General features: G+C 46.2%; 1 long non-coding RNA gene across 2 annotated transcripts in view; it reads left to right on the plus strand.

Annotated features, from left to right (window-relative positions):
* Positions 1-12272, plus strand: part of LOC120721455 — a 44459-nt gene extending 32187 nt beyond the window's left edge. For both annotated transcript variants that reach the window (XR_005693168.1, XR_005693170.1), the window contains exon 3: positions 11164-12272. This is a non-coding gene — a long non-coding RNA (uncharacterized LOC120721455). The remainder of the gene's footprint in view (positions 1-11163) is intronic.
* Positions 12273-12532: the final 260 nt, after the last annotated feature.

Consider the following 12532-nt stretch of genomic DNA (forward strand, 5'->3'; position numbering starts at 1 on the left):
GGCATTCAGCCACAGCTTGTAAAATGACTCCAAAGCACCACACAAGAGAAAAACGGCCTGGCAGATCAGCTTGAGATTGTTACTCTTCAGGACGGTTTGATGTAAGCAAGCTGCCTGCTCGAGCTGGAGCTTTGTTGTAAATTCTGCTGTAGTTCTTCATCATTGTGATAGTGTTTTTTTTATTGATGACACAGATTTTACAATGTTTGGAGCTGAAGCTGAGCAGGCTGCCCTTCTGCAACCTTTGTCATTTATCCAACGAGCTTGTATCTTTTTCATTGTTTGATGCTCAGAGTTTCCATTGAATTGCGCTCACGCTTAGCCAGATATGCTGTTCCACTCTGAAATATTTGATGTTAAGATGTTGAAGAATTTCTTTGGCTGAAGGGTTGTCTGCAAAGTTAGCCTGCTTTTCCAGTGTGAACAGTTGTGGAAAACCCCTTACCTGTTTCCTATCAGTGCAGCTATTGAATGGAATTAATTGGCTATTTTTAGATCATCAGTAATTAAATCTCGAGGGAAACTAACACCGTTGAAATCCAGCGATCCTTGTCAGCATCGCATGGCCGGTAGAGTCACTGTCATCAAACAGGTTTCTGTGTGGGAATATGATCCTGGTAAATCCCTGGAAACCAAAGAAGGCCTTTTATCTTCCATTTTGTAATCCCACTGTCAGGAAGATCACGCCTCCTTATTCAGCTACACACCACCGGGTTTCACATTGCTGCTGCTGCTGCTGCTGTTCTGACCCACTCACAGGAAGAAGAGTCAGAAGAAGTGTTGAAAAGTGGACAGTGTGCTGAGGAACGCAGAGGGGATCTCATGCCAGTCAGCTTGGAATGAAGAGTTAGTTCAGGCAGCACCAAATGTAGCTTCTTTATTTAATCACAAATGCAAACTTAGTTTCCTTCGTCTTTAGCTCTTACAAATTTAACAGAGTATGCAGAATCAAGATGTGCCTCACTAGTGTTTATTTCAAGAGCTGCGATTTTCTCATCTTTCCTCACCTCTGAACCTCAGTCGTTCCTCCAGATGTGTCGAGGAAAGCGTTGCTGCTGAGAATCATGCTGCCTCAGCACTCTTCTGTCCAGCTGGTCATTGGTTCCAGCTGGGCCTTCATTTATGGGATGGTTAAACAAATAAATTATGGGATTAGATAGGGCCGGTTTAGGTCGCTGATTTATTTATTTTTTTCTGTCCCCACTGCTATAACAGCCCCTTTGAGAAGTACGCTGGCAAGGAACTTCAAGGTTCTTCAGATGACTTTAAGAATTAATAAAATAAAGATTGCCTTGATTGAATTTGGTGTGCTGCAGTCCAAATGATGTACAGCAGGAAGAGCTGGCAGCACTGCGCAGACAGCCAATCATGGAGCATCACATTTGCTCTACATTTCATCAGTGAAGGCAGCCAGAAACCTAAAGAGTGCGTGTATTAGACCAGCAATAAGGAAAGTTGCTGAAACCTACAATAATAATTCATTTTGGATGATTTTTCTTCTTCTTTGGCCAGTTTATAGTTGTTTCCTGTTGCATGTGTTCAGCTAAACGCTAGCAAATGCTGCTGCTCTTTAAAGCTCCATATGAAGATAAATCTCACTGAGCTCAAAACAAAAATAAACAGTCCCTAAAGTGAATTTATGTTACCGCCTGTGGAGTGGATGCAGTGTTTACATTGTGATCAGATTGCAGATTGTCCTGCATTTTTGTTTCGATGTCAGAGAAACTGTATATTCAAAGCAAGAGACCCATCACACGAGGCTAATACACTTTGTGATACTCAAAGTTCTGTGAGCCGTTTAGTTGTATTGCAGACAGTGACACTCAGGCACAAAACACTGGAAAATCAGCCAACTGCTGCTTACATCTGTAATCTCTCTGAGAGCAGAGATTGGCTTCTTGCTTTTGACGTCACCAATGGGTGGAAACCTTGGTAACAAATCGTCTGAGACCAGAACGCTGTCGGTTCTGGCCAGAACGCTACTCTAGCTCCCCAACTCATAAAATCTCACTTCCCTATAAAAATGAGCAGCCTCGAGCACCATTTCTTCCCAAGGAAACATATTCCCTTAATGCATTCGGGTTAATGGCAAATGAATAATCATAACTACTTTCACCCGCCCCCCAAACACACGCAGACACACACGCAGACACATGGGGGTGGGGTGTCATCGATCTGTCTGGAGTGCGCCCCTCTCTGCCTGCTGCATCAGCCGCTCTCCCCCTATTGATACGCTCTTGCCCCTTGACCCCTGGGACAGATCGATGCAATTGATTGGAGAAGGGCAGGGACAAGGGCAAGATCTGCTGACTGGCCGACAGCAGTGTGACAAGACATGATCGTCATTAATGTCCCGCTGGCTGGCTGGCTGGCTGGCGAGGTGCTGTGCATCACATATTCCCCGCCGCCCGCTCTCCTCCCCTTCCAGCCTCCATCTTTCTCCTTCACTCTTCTCTTTCCCTCCTCCTACTTGTGCTGCTCCATGGTCCCAGTCTGTGCTGCTTCAGCTGACTGAGATAACTCCATCAGTGGGATACCTGTCTAATGCTCGCCTGGCATCTGCCAGCACAGATATGCATCTCCAGGCTGCATGGAGATATTCTGAGCTGAGTGTAGAAACATGAACAGTGTCATTGCGAGTGTCTGCTGCATAATGTCTTTGGGCTCATTGTGCGAGCTACTTACCAATCACAATGGAGCCGATCCTATTTTTGGTTGCTTTGAAAAGCTGTGTCTTGATGCAATTCAAAGCAAGTGTATCAGAATCTGCTTCATCTCTGTCAAAACAACTTTATGCATCCTCTGATTGGAGGTGAATCCCATCCTAGTATTATACATGCGCATGCCCTGATTCTGAATCTGAGAATATGTCACTGATACACAGCAGAAACTCAAACGCATCTGTTTTTTCACCGTGTTTACTCTCATGGACTAGTTTCATCACGCTGCGGGATTCTATTTTCCAGTCTAGACTAGAAACAGGCGATGTTTGCGTGTAGTGTGGAGGGGTGATGGGCAGGATAACTCCAGACTCGGCAGTGACACTGCTGTAATGGAGCTGATTGATCACCTATATGGCCGCCTGCTGGCCCCACTGGCTGTAGCATACAACAAAATCCCCCCCGCCCCGTCTCTGCGTCACCGCCACCATCGCCGAGCAGATCCACGAGGACCAACCATCCCCCATAGACTTCATCCTGGCCACGATTTTGACATTGGCAGCAGGATTTACTTGTGCACCTCTTCGGCGCTTAGCTCGCCGTGTTTCTGTGCGTTTCTGCAGGACGGAAAGGTACAGACGAATTTGACATCTTTGATGAAGTGACATTTGCTGTGAGAGCCTTTTTCCTGCACTGCAGCAGAGTTGGGAAGCTGATGCTTTCCATTTGAATTAAAGGGCATAATCAATCAATGATAACATTTGCAGACCTCTCTCTCTCTTTCTCTGGCCCCTCTTTGTGACACAGGGTCGTAACCCTAATCTATCCACGGTGTTGAAGGTGATTAAGGTTTGAGATTAGCGCAAGCTGTCGAGGGCAGATCTGGTTCGGGCTGAATGAGAATGAGTAAAATGTCATATTTTTAAAATGTACTCTCTACGGGTTTGTCCCTCGGTATCTCAAACAAAATATCTTAATTACATAAAGACAAATGTATGTCACATTTCTTTCTATTGTTGAGGTTTTTAAACATTAAAATGACCAAATGCTGCTTTGGCTACGAACAGTGAAGAATTCTGGCAAACGCTGAAAGTAGGTTTGATGTTTTTGTGACCCTTCGAGTTAATCAGTCTGACTCGAAATTATGCTTGCTGAGCTCCATTATGTATATTTCCACATAGACATAGATGTAGTGCCGGGCGGCACAGTGACACGTTTTTGTATTTTGCGTGTGATCGTGCAGGATCCAAAAAACATGATCTGAAAATGTAACACTTGACAAGAACGATGAGAAAATTCTTGGACCAGATATTTGCTTTTGTGTCTGACTCAAACAGCCGTGTGCCTTATGCTGCTGCTCGCTGCTGTCAAGCCTCGGTCACAATATTGTGACAGTGACAGTTTGTGTTCGTGCTTGTGCTGACCACATTGCTGTGTGTGTGTGTGTGTGTGTGTGTGTGTGTGTGTGTGTGTGTGTGTGTGTGTGTGTGTGTGTGTGTGTGTGTGTGTGTGTGAGAGAGAGAGAGAGAGCTAAGCAAAGCAGCTGGAGTGTCACTCTGTCTCACTGTTCTCTGTCTGGTTTTTGGGGTGTGGGGGTCTTGTTAGTTTGTTGCTGCCTATGTTGTGTGTGTGCAATGCCATTTGTGTGCTCTCTGTCTGAGATGGTAATTTTGTGTCAGTGGCTACCTCTGCTGTGCATGTGTTTGGATGTGACTGTACCAGCTGCACCGATGCTACAAGACAGTGGGATAGCTACAGTGCATCCTCCACCACGGCCAACCAGTCCACTGCAGTGTGTGTGCACGTGTGTGTGTGTGTGTGCTGCTGAAAAAGAGAAGAAATTGATCAGCACAGGGAGGAACGTGTTCACCAGCAAAGGCTGGATGGAGGGTGTGTGTGTGTGAGAGAGAGAGAGAGAGGGGGAGAGAAAGAGCGAGGGCTGTCGCTGCAGACTCCTGCTGCAGTATCTCACTTTGGGCAAGCAGCTGCAGACAGGGAGAAACAGACAAGCAGACAGGTACAGACCTGGAGTGATGGGAGGGGATGGGTGGTGGGAGGGGGTGGGGTGGAGATAGTAATAGAAGGTAGGGCTTGGGGTGCAAGGGTCAGATGGGGGAGGGGGATGAGTTAAAGCAAAGTAGCGGGTTCCGGCGGCAGCGGCAGCTAGAGGGAGCAAATGTTTTGGGGCTTCTCGTTTTAATTTTTTTATATCCCGTTGTTTGTTTGGCAACGGCAGCGTGTCGCGTCGGACCTGCGATGGGTACGAGAGAGAAGAAGAGAGGGAAGGAAAATAAAAGTAGAGGGTGTAGATAACAGTGTCACGACATGGCTGATGTCCCATCGTCATGAGCAGGTAGGAGGAGAATGAGTAGTTCTGGTGGTGGTACTGGTGCTGTGGAGGGGTGGGGGTTGAGATGCTGAGATGGAGCTGACAATGCAATTGGAAAGGAGGGATGCTGTGTGCTGGGGAGTAGTGGGTGGGGGTGAGGGTGAGGGGTGGGGTGGCGGAGACGTCCCACCTCACTGACCTGCGTCTGGCTGCAGCTTCCCGCGGACACCTCAGCCTTTACCGGCACCCGCGCCGCCCCCCACCGTCTCCCCCTCCTTTCTTCTGCCACTGCCCTTTTTTTCCCCCCTCTTTCTGTTCTTCATCATCCTCAGCTCAGAGGCGGATAACAAAAGGCGTAGTCGGTGGCAGACAGAAGAGTGAGCATGCGAGGCAACGCGTCGGGTGGCGCGGCGCATTCATTTCCGGAAGCCTCCACTTTGCCTGGCGTTCCCCAGAGAGAAGGAGACAGTCAGAGACATCTATCCGGCTGCTTTTTTTTTCTTCTCCTGGTCTGAGGAGGAGGAGTTGTGGGATGATTGGGAGGAGGGGGGGCGGGGGGAGTGGTGGGGGGGGCATTCACTGGTGTGTTTGGGTACACGACCGGTGAAAACGATATGGGAATGTTTTCAGTATTGCTTTAGCATTTACTGCAGTTTGGCATTTTTAAGTGCAGCTAAGGTCTGGATTGTGACTGTTTGGCTCCGGCCGGGCTGGAGCTGCTTTCCAGTTAATTGTCTCGCTGAAGCGCCGTGCCTTTTGACACTGATAACTTATCGCCAAGCTTGCTGCTGTGGCGGCAGAGTTGGGCTGGTAGGTGGTAGAGTCTGGTGTCGAGGGTATTGCAGTCAGCAGTGGAAAGTGAAATATGGGAAGGGAGGCAAGTTTCGGTACCTGTGCTGAAGACGAACCCGCCCTTCTCTCGTTCGTACTGCTTTTGTGAAAAGATGATTTTTCTGGAAATTTACCCGCATTCTGTGTAATGCTGAGCAGCTCAAAGTGCCGTGCGTTTTTTATTTTTTTGGATTCAGTGTCTAACCGTACCTATCCGTAGGGGCTGCTGTGATGGAAAGCCAGAGGGTGAGGCTGCTGCTGGTGGCTCTCTGCATCCATCAGTCGAGCAGAGTCTGCCAGCCAGGTCCTGGTCCCGCCACCCTGGAAGCGAGAAATTTAGACTGATGATCAGCTGATGCTCTTTAGGACAAAGGCGAGCCCAGCTGCTTGGCTAGGGGGCTTTTCCTTCCTCAGCACAAAGGCTAGTTAGCACAGAGCAGGCAGTGCAGGCTTGTCTGTTTGTCTGAGCCTCTGCTTCTGCTTCTGTCTGGGCACTGCCACGAAGATCATTTAGGTCTGGCCGTCTCCGGCGAAATCCCTGCTTTGTCTTTCTTTGTCATCTCTGCAGCCTACTGCTGCCACTGCTGCTGTCTGCTGCTTTGTTGTTTTTTAGTGTATTTAAACATATGCCTGAAAATCTGTCTACCTTTGCAGGTCTTTGTGTGCACAGGAATCAAACCAAGCCGTCGAGAAAAAAAAAGTTGTCCGCAGTGGAAGAACGGAGGAACGCTGGAGCATATATCTGTGCAGAGCTACTTTGTTTTTTAATTGCAGCCTGTGCCTATAGTTTCAACTATATTTAAACTATAGACACTTTGTAGCTTTCGGTGCCTTTTAATAGAAATTTGGTACGTTTAAGTGGCACTGGTTGACGAAGAGACAGTGTGTGTGTGTGAGTGTGTGTGTGCATTTGTGTGTGAGTGAGTAAGAGAGAAAGAAAGGTGTCAGTGCCCTGCAGCTGACTGCGGCTCCTCTGTAGACTCTGTCGTACTTCACCTGCTCCCTGAGACCCTAACTTGTGAGCTCTCTTGATGAAAAATCACGGGTTAGGCTCTTGGGACGCGGGCGGACGGCACAATCGACTTTCTGCCGAATGTTTCACATGGAATCGGAAAGAATCAGCGGCTGATTTTCTTTTAAAAATGCATGTATGGATGGGACGGTGCAGAGAATGGCTAACACACAGAAAGGAAATAGCTTAGCGCAGTAAAAAAAAAAGCACATATGTGAAGGGTTTGTGTTCTGTTGGCTCCTCCGTGACATCGTGTACGAACCCGTTAAGGAAAACTGCAGCACTGATGCGACTGCATCTGCAGGGCTGCGCTTGTTTGAATTTTTTTTGTTTGTTTTTCCCCCCAAAATCATGAAGGACGCCTTTCGTAATGGCGCCAGTACCGCCGCCATTAAAGCGAAAAATACCCATCGATTCTGCACTGGGCTGTCAACCGGCACCGTAATCTCTCTTTGTGTCAACATCTGTGTTTGAATACAATTCTAGTAACACATGATCTGATTAGAAATGACAGGACACCAACCAGTCCAAACCACCACACCCCAGGCTCATGTTGATTAACCCCTGTCACCACCTCCACACAGCCAATATATCTGATCCTCCATTACCAGAGCAGTCACTCTGAAATTGATAAGTCTAGACGCTATAGGAGCAAAAGGACTAATGCCACATCTGCTGCTGCTGTGAGCACTGGAGAGCTAAAACACACAAGTTCAAAAACATTTTTTTCTTTACATTTTTCATAGTTGATAATTTCACTTATCTGCTTCATAAATTGATACATTTCTCAGCCAGATGTCAGAAAGTCTTCAAATATTTTACGGTTAGAATATAAATTTTCTACATTAGCCTCAAAATAATTCTTCTAATTATAATTCACTTCTACCTTTTTTTATTTTTAGTTAGAAGTATGCACATAAACCAGATACTTAAACAAAAAATACTCTAATGACTTTATATCTTTCTATATTTAATTGATTTTGAAAGGTCCCGATTGTTCAAATCAGGGGAAATAAAGAAAGATAACATGCAGTATGTGAAATAAAAACCTATGGCCACGCTTTGAAAATGTGGAATCGGGTCAACAGAAATCGAGTTGCTCTCTTCATCTGAATATTTCTGTTGAAATCTGCGATTGTGGTGAGATGAAACGACCAAATTGGTTAATGATCTCAATCAATATTTAAACGGGAGGCGTAGCTCAGCGCAGACAGACATCGTAATTCATTAAGACAGGCTCTTAAAGAGAAAAGGACAAGATTGAATGCTGAATAGAAAATGAAAACACTGGGCCCGTCTCTTATAAACATGACTATAGAAGTGCAATTACAATAAATTAGGTCTGCATAAAAAAATAAAAAAAATCGGTTCTTTTCCTTTTGTGCCAGAGAAAGGTGTGAATTCATTTACAATTACAGCTTGACCTGGTTTTTAAACTTTCAGTTTTTCCCAAGACGGCATGCTTTTCTGAAAACCTAATTTCTGCTAAATTACTCGTATTAGGAATACAGTTCAAAACAATTGATTTTCTCTCTAATGCCCTCCTCTCCATCTCTCTCCCAGTCTCCAGTCTTTCTCTCTCCCTAATTATGTTTTTTTTTTCTCGTCTCCCTATTTGGTTTCATAGCGAACAATGCCGATGCCAACTAATAGTCTGTGCCTATGCCACAGAGCCCCCAGCAACAGCTGAAGGAGCGCCATGCCCCATGAATACCAAACAGCCAGGCACAGTGCGACAAGTGCTGAGCAGTCAGACGCAGCACAGGCAGAGCGGAGCTGGTGCCCACAAAACAGCCAGACAGTTTTATTAGGGTCTGTCTGACACGCAGCAAAGTCTGGCAGCACCCGAGCCCACTGATGAAACAACCACCCCCCCACCCCCCTCCAACAGTAACAAAGCAGCACGCTCAGAGCAATCCGCCAAGGATCCAATAAATATCACCCCGTAAAAATCAGCTCCCAGCTGGTTTGTAACTGCGCTCAATGGGGAATACAAACTTTGTTCAAAGTCAAACTAGTTCTCAATGAGCTACCGCTAAATTGATCTCGATTCTGCCATCACACATCACACACTGCATCGGACGTAGCAACGAAGGCAGGAAGTGTCGTTCAGGAAAATGCTGCTAAAGCTTTAACGCTGTAAAAGTCGTGATTTTATTGAAAGTGAACAGATCCAAGCCTGTAGGCATTGTGCTGAGGGAAAACATTGACACTTTAGGATTAATATGTTCCTCATTAAAAGTCTTTTATTTTGTCAGTGTCAGTTTTGTTATTACTTATTATTGAAGTGTATAAAATGTGACTTTAAAAAATGGGTTAATTTAAAATAAGAGCTGATTCAAATTGTTAAAACTTTTTTTAATGAACTCTTAATCAGGTTGCAGTTATAGTAGATCTGAAAGTGTCTGTCAAGGTTGCACTATCTAACAGCGAGGGGCAATATTAGCTTTTCTTTTCTGTTTCTGTTTTAAAAAAAACAAAATGTTTATGCACCGTGTTTATGCCGAGCCAATCAAAAGACTTTTCCTGGTGCCGGTTTAGACACAGGATGTTAAATATTATGTTTGGACTGATTAAAGCGAAATAATTGAAATTGCTGCACGTATCAGCAGATCTCGTATATTAATATGTTGCGATGCGCTTTTATCTGCACTCGTGTTAAACAAACAGCTGTCGGTATGAGGTTTCTGTTCTCGCCAAGTCTTCAAGCTCCTGCAGGAAACATTGATCCAGACCTTGAATAGGTGGAGATAAACTAAAGGCTCCAGCTGATGGCCCGAGTGTGTGTGAGAGATTACGCTCCATTGTTCAGAGGTGGTCATGTAACACACTCCGCCGCCGCGTCGCTCAGCTTTAAAAGCAATAAGGCCAGATTAACATTTATTCGGCACGTTAGGATTTGGGCTGGAGCGACATGGAAATCAGGTGGATTTTGTGAATTAGATGGCTTGTTTTTGATTTTTGGTTGTTTTCGATTGTCAGGCTTTCCTGTTGGAGGATCTCTTATCGCAGCAGGGTGGGGAGGAGGCGCAGGTGGTGGTGGTCAGTGTGTAGGTGTGTGTGTTTGGGGGTGGGGGGTATCAGGTATGCCTGATAGTGGGGCAGTACAGAATGGAGGGGGGGGAGTGTCTGAGTTTCCAGACACTGCGGCAGGAGGCCAGACAGTCACCTAAACGCACACACGTAGAAGTGCGTTAGCGACAAAGCGACACACACAAATAATGGAGAAATACACACATTTTTGTACACAGCCTATTCAATTTTGTTTTTAATTCAATCAAGGGGTATAAATCATAGTGCCACTTGTAATGTAATTATCCTCATGCATGGAAAGCACAAAAGTTTCTTTATTATTCTCAGGGCGACGGGAGATAAACTCCATTAACTATTACAGATTACAGTAAGTGCTGTGGGAGGTGCGGCTGTCTGTTGAAAGGACAAGCGATCTGTGCTGAGACTCGAGGATTTTCGCGGCGGGCCCGTGGGCACGGAGCAGGATTGTGGAAAAGTGGGGCCGATGATTAAAAAGCAAACAACAAAGCTCCGAGGGAGCAGACTGACGGCCTGGCAGAGCAGAGGTCTCGGCTTAGCCAACTGGAATGCTCGCAGACCTGGTTTGTTGCGAGTGTTTGTGCTGTGCGCAGGTCCACAGTATTCGAGGGTGTCTCCTGGCCCTGCTCCCTGCTCGGGTCCCGTGTTTTCTCGCCATTCTCTCTCTCTCTCTCTCTGATCTGCGATTCACTTTGGAGGCGTTGCCAGGGAAACCTGGTATCTGGCTAGCGGCTTGATGGAGTTATTGAACTGTAACTGGCTGGGATAATTACGCTCTGTCTTGCCGGCTGGCTGTCCAGTGGCTGGGACTTGAATGTGACCTATAGCTAGCCGGCATTGTCACCGCAGGCTAAATGTTTTTAACCCCTTGGCTGCCAGACATTTGGGCTGTGGTAACTTTGGCACTGATGTCCAGTTTGAGTTTACACTTACTGGAACTCCTGCTTCTGTAGCCACGTCGTTGCTTTTGTAGCTAAAGATTCAGTTAAGCCTACGCCTGTAGCTCCAGCAGACACATGTTCAGCGTGCTTTCTGTTCATGCTGAAACAGGCCATGACTCGGAATTCCTCGTGTGTCCTCAAGTGTATCCACTGATCCCCTGAGCAGGTGGATCCTTAGATAATAAAACTGTGTTTCTTCAGAGTTTGCATGGATGGATTTGTATCTTTCACTACAAAAGGCTTAACGTTTCACAGATTCTCTTGTGTAAAAGAAGGTTGGTGGAGTTTCTGTGTTCCTACATTTATGCTAAATTGCTATCATTATCTCTCCTCGTCTAGGAGCCCCGGCAATTGTCTGCCATTCTCCATGCTTTAAGGTAAGACAGATACCACTTGCATCTGCAACACCATCAACAAAATCCTTACTTTTCTAGTCTTATTCAGTCTGATCCATTATGCCAGCAGACAGCAGCAGATGAGAGTTTAGTTGTGTGACTGCCTTGTTTTGCTTGCAGTAGACGAGTGAGTCAGTAAAAGTGTCAGACCGCCGTAACAGACGGCCTGCGCGAGATAATTAGCCCGGAGTCATTTGGAAGGCGCTCAGCTCTGCCCAGGTGCCCACTCTGCTCAGGAAGAGACCAGACGACCTTTTACTCAGCTCCGTCCCACTGCAGTCACTTAAAACAGTGATGGATGTTTCCCTTTACTCCCTGCTCCCTACCGGCTTTCATTCTCCTTTCCTCTCCACCCGTCCCTCTCCCATGTCACCATTTCCCTCACTTCTGTCCTCTGCTTGCAGCGCCTTGTTTGTCCCTTCTCCTCTCCTTGTTTTTCTACCCTCGTCTGCCTCTTACAGCTCCCATTCTCTCTGTTATTCCAAAGTGATGAGAGGGAAGAGGAGGAAGAAAGGTGTGGAGAAAAGGGGGAAGGGGGGGATTTAAAGTGAAGTGGTGAAGGAGACTTTTTTTTCCCCTGTCTTTTTTTTTTTTAATCCTGCCAGTTTGAGAAGAGCAGACTCGAGCCCCGCGCCCCCTCGGCTCCTCATTAGTATGCACCGGCTGTCGCTCAGGTGACATGGCCACTGGATTCCATCCCAACTGCAGGAACATCAGCAGCACGGTGGAGAGTGGGATAGCAGGTAAGGACAATGAGAACGGAACGGCGTGGAGGAAAGGAGAAGACGAAGGTGGTGGGATGGGGCATGGACTTGTATACACTGCTGTAATCCAAATCCAGCTTCTTTAATTAAAGCGTCTACTGCTGTGAGCTGAGCCGTGCAAGTTAAGTCATCGTTTGCAAAGCACATCCACGCAATTTTCCTCGTTAATGAAATATCCCGCACTTCTCTGTACACAGTTTGAACAATTCATGAATTCACGAGCATTAAATGTAGATGTTGGAGCGTCTGCTCTTTCTGCTGATTTTAATAAACACCTCTGTTGATTATGCTGCGTGTGTTTGGTTATTTCGAAATATAATATTTTTACTCCATGTAAGCAAACAGCGGAGGAATCCTGCAGTTTCCCTCAAAACAGTTTCATTGTTTTCACTTGTGCGATTTTGATTCCCCGTGATATGTAGGATATTGGTTTTGTTGCCAAAGGCAGCAAATAGAGGGGCGTACTACACAAACAGTCGCACTCTGTACGTGCGTGTCAGAGAAGCCAACAATATGAGAATAAGGAAGGAAAAAAGTGCAAGAAAGAGA

The sequence above is a fragment of the Simochromis diagramma genome, unplaced genomic scaffold (assembly GCF_900408965.1).
Source record: "Simochromis diagramma unplaced genomic scaffold, fSimDia1.1 OVJJ01000123.1, whole genome shotgun sequence".
NCBI lineage: Eukaryota > Metazoa > Chordata > Actinopteri > Cichliformes > Cichlidae > Simochromis > Simochromis diagramma.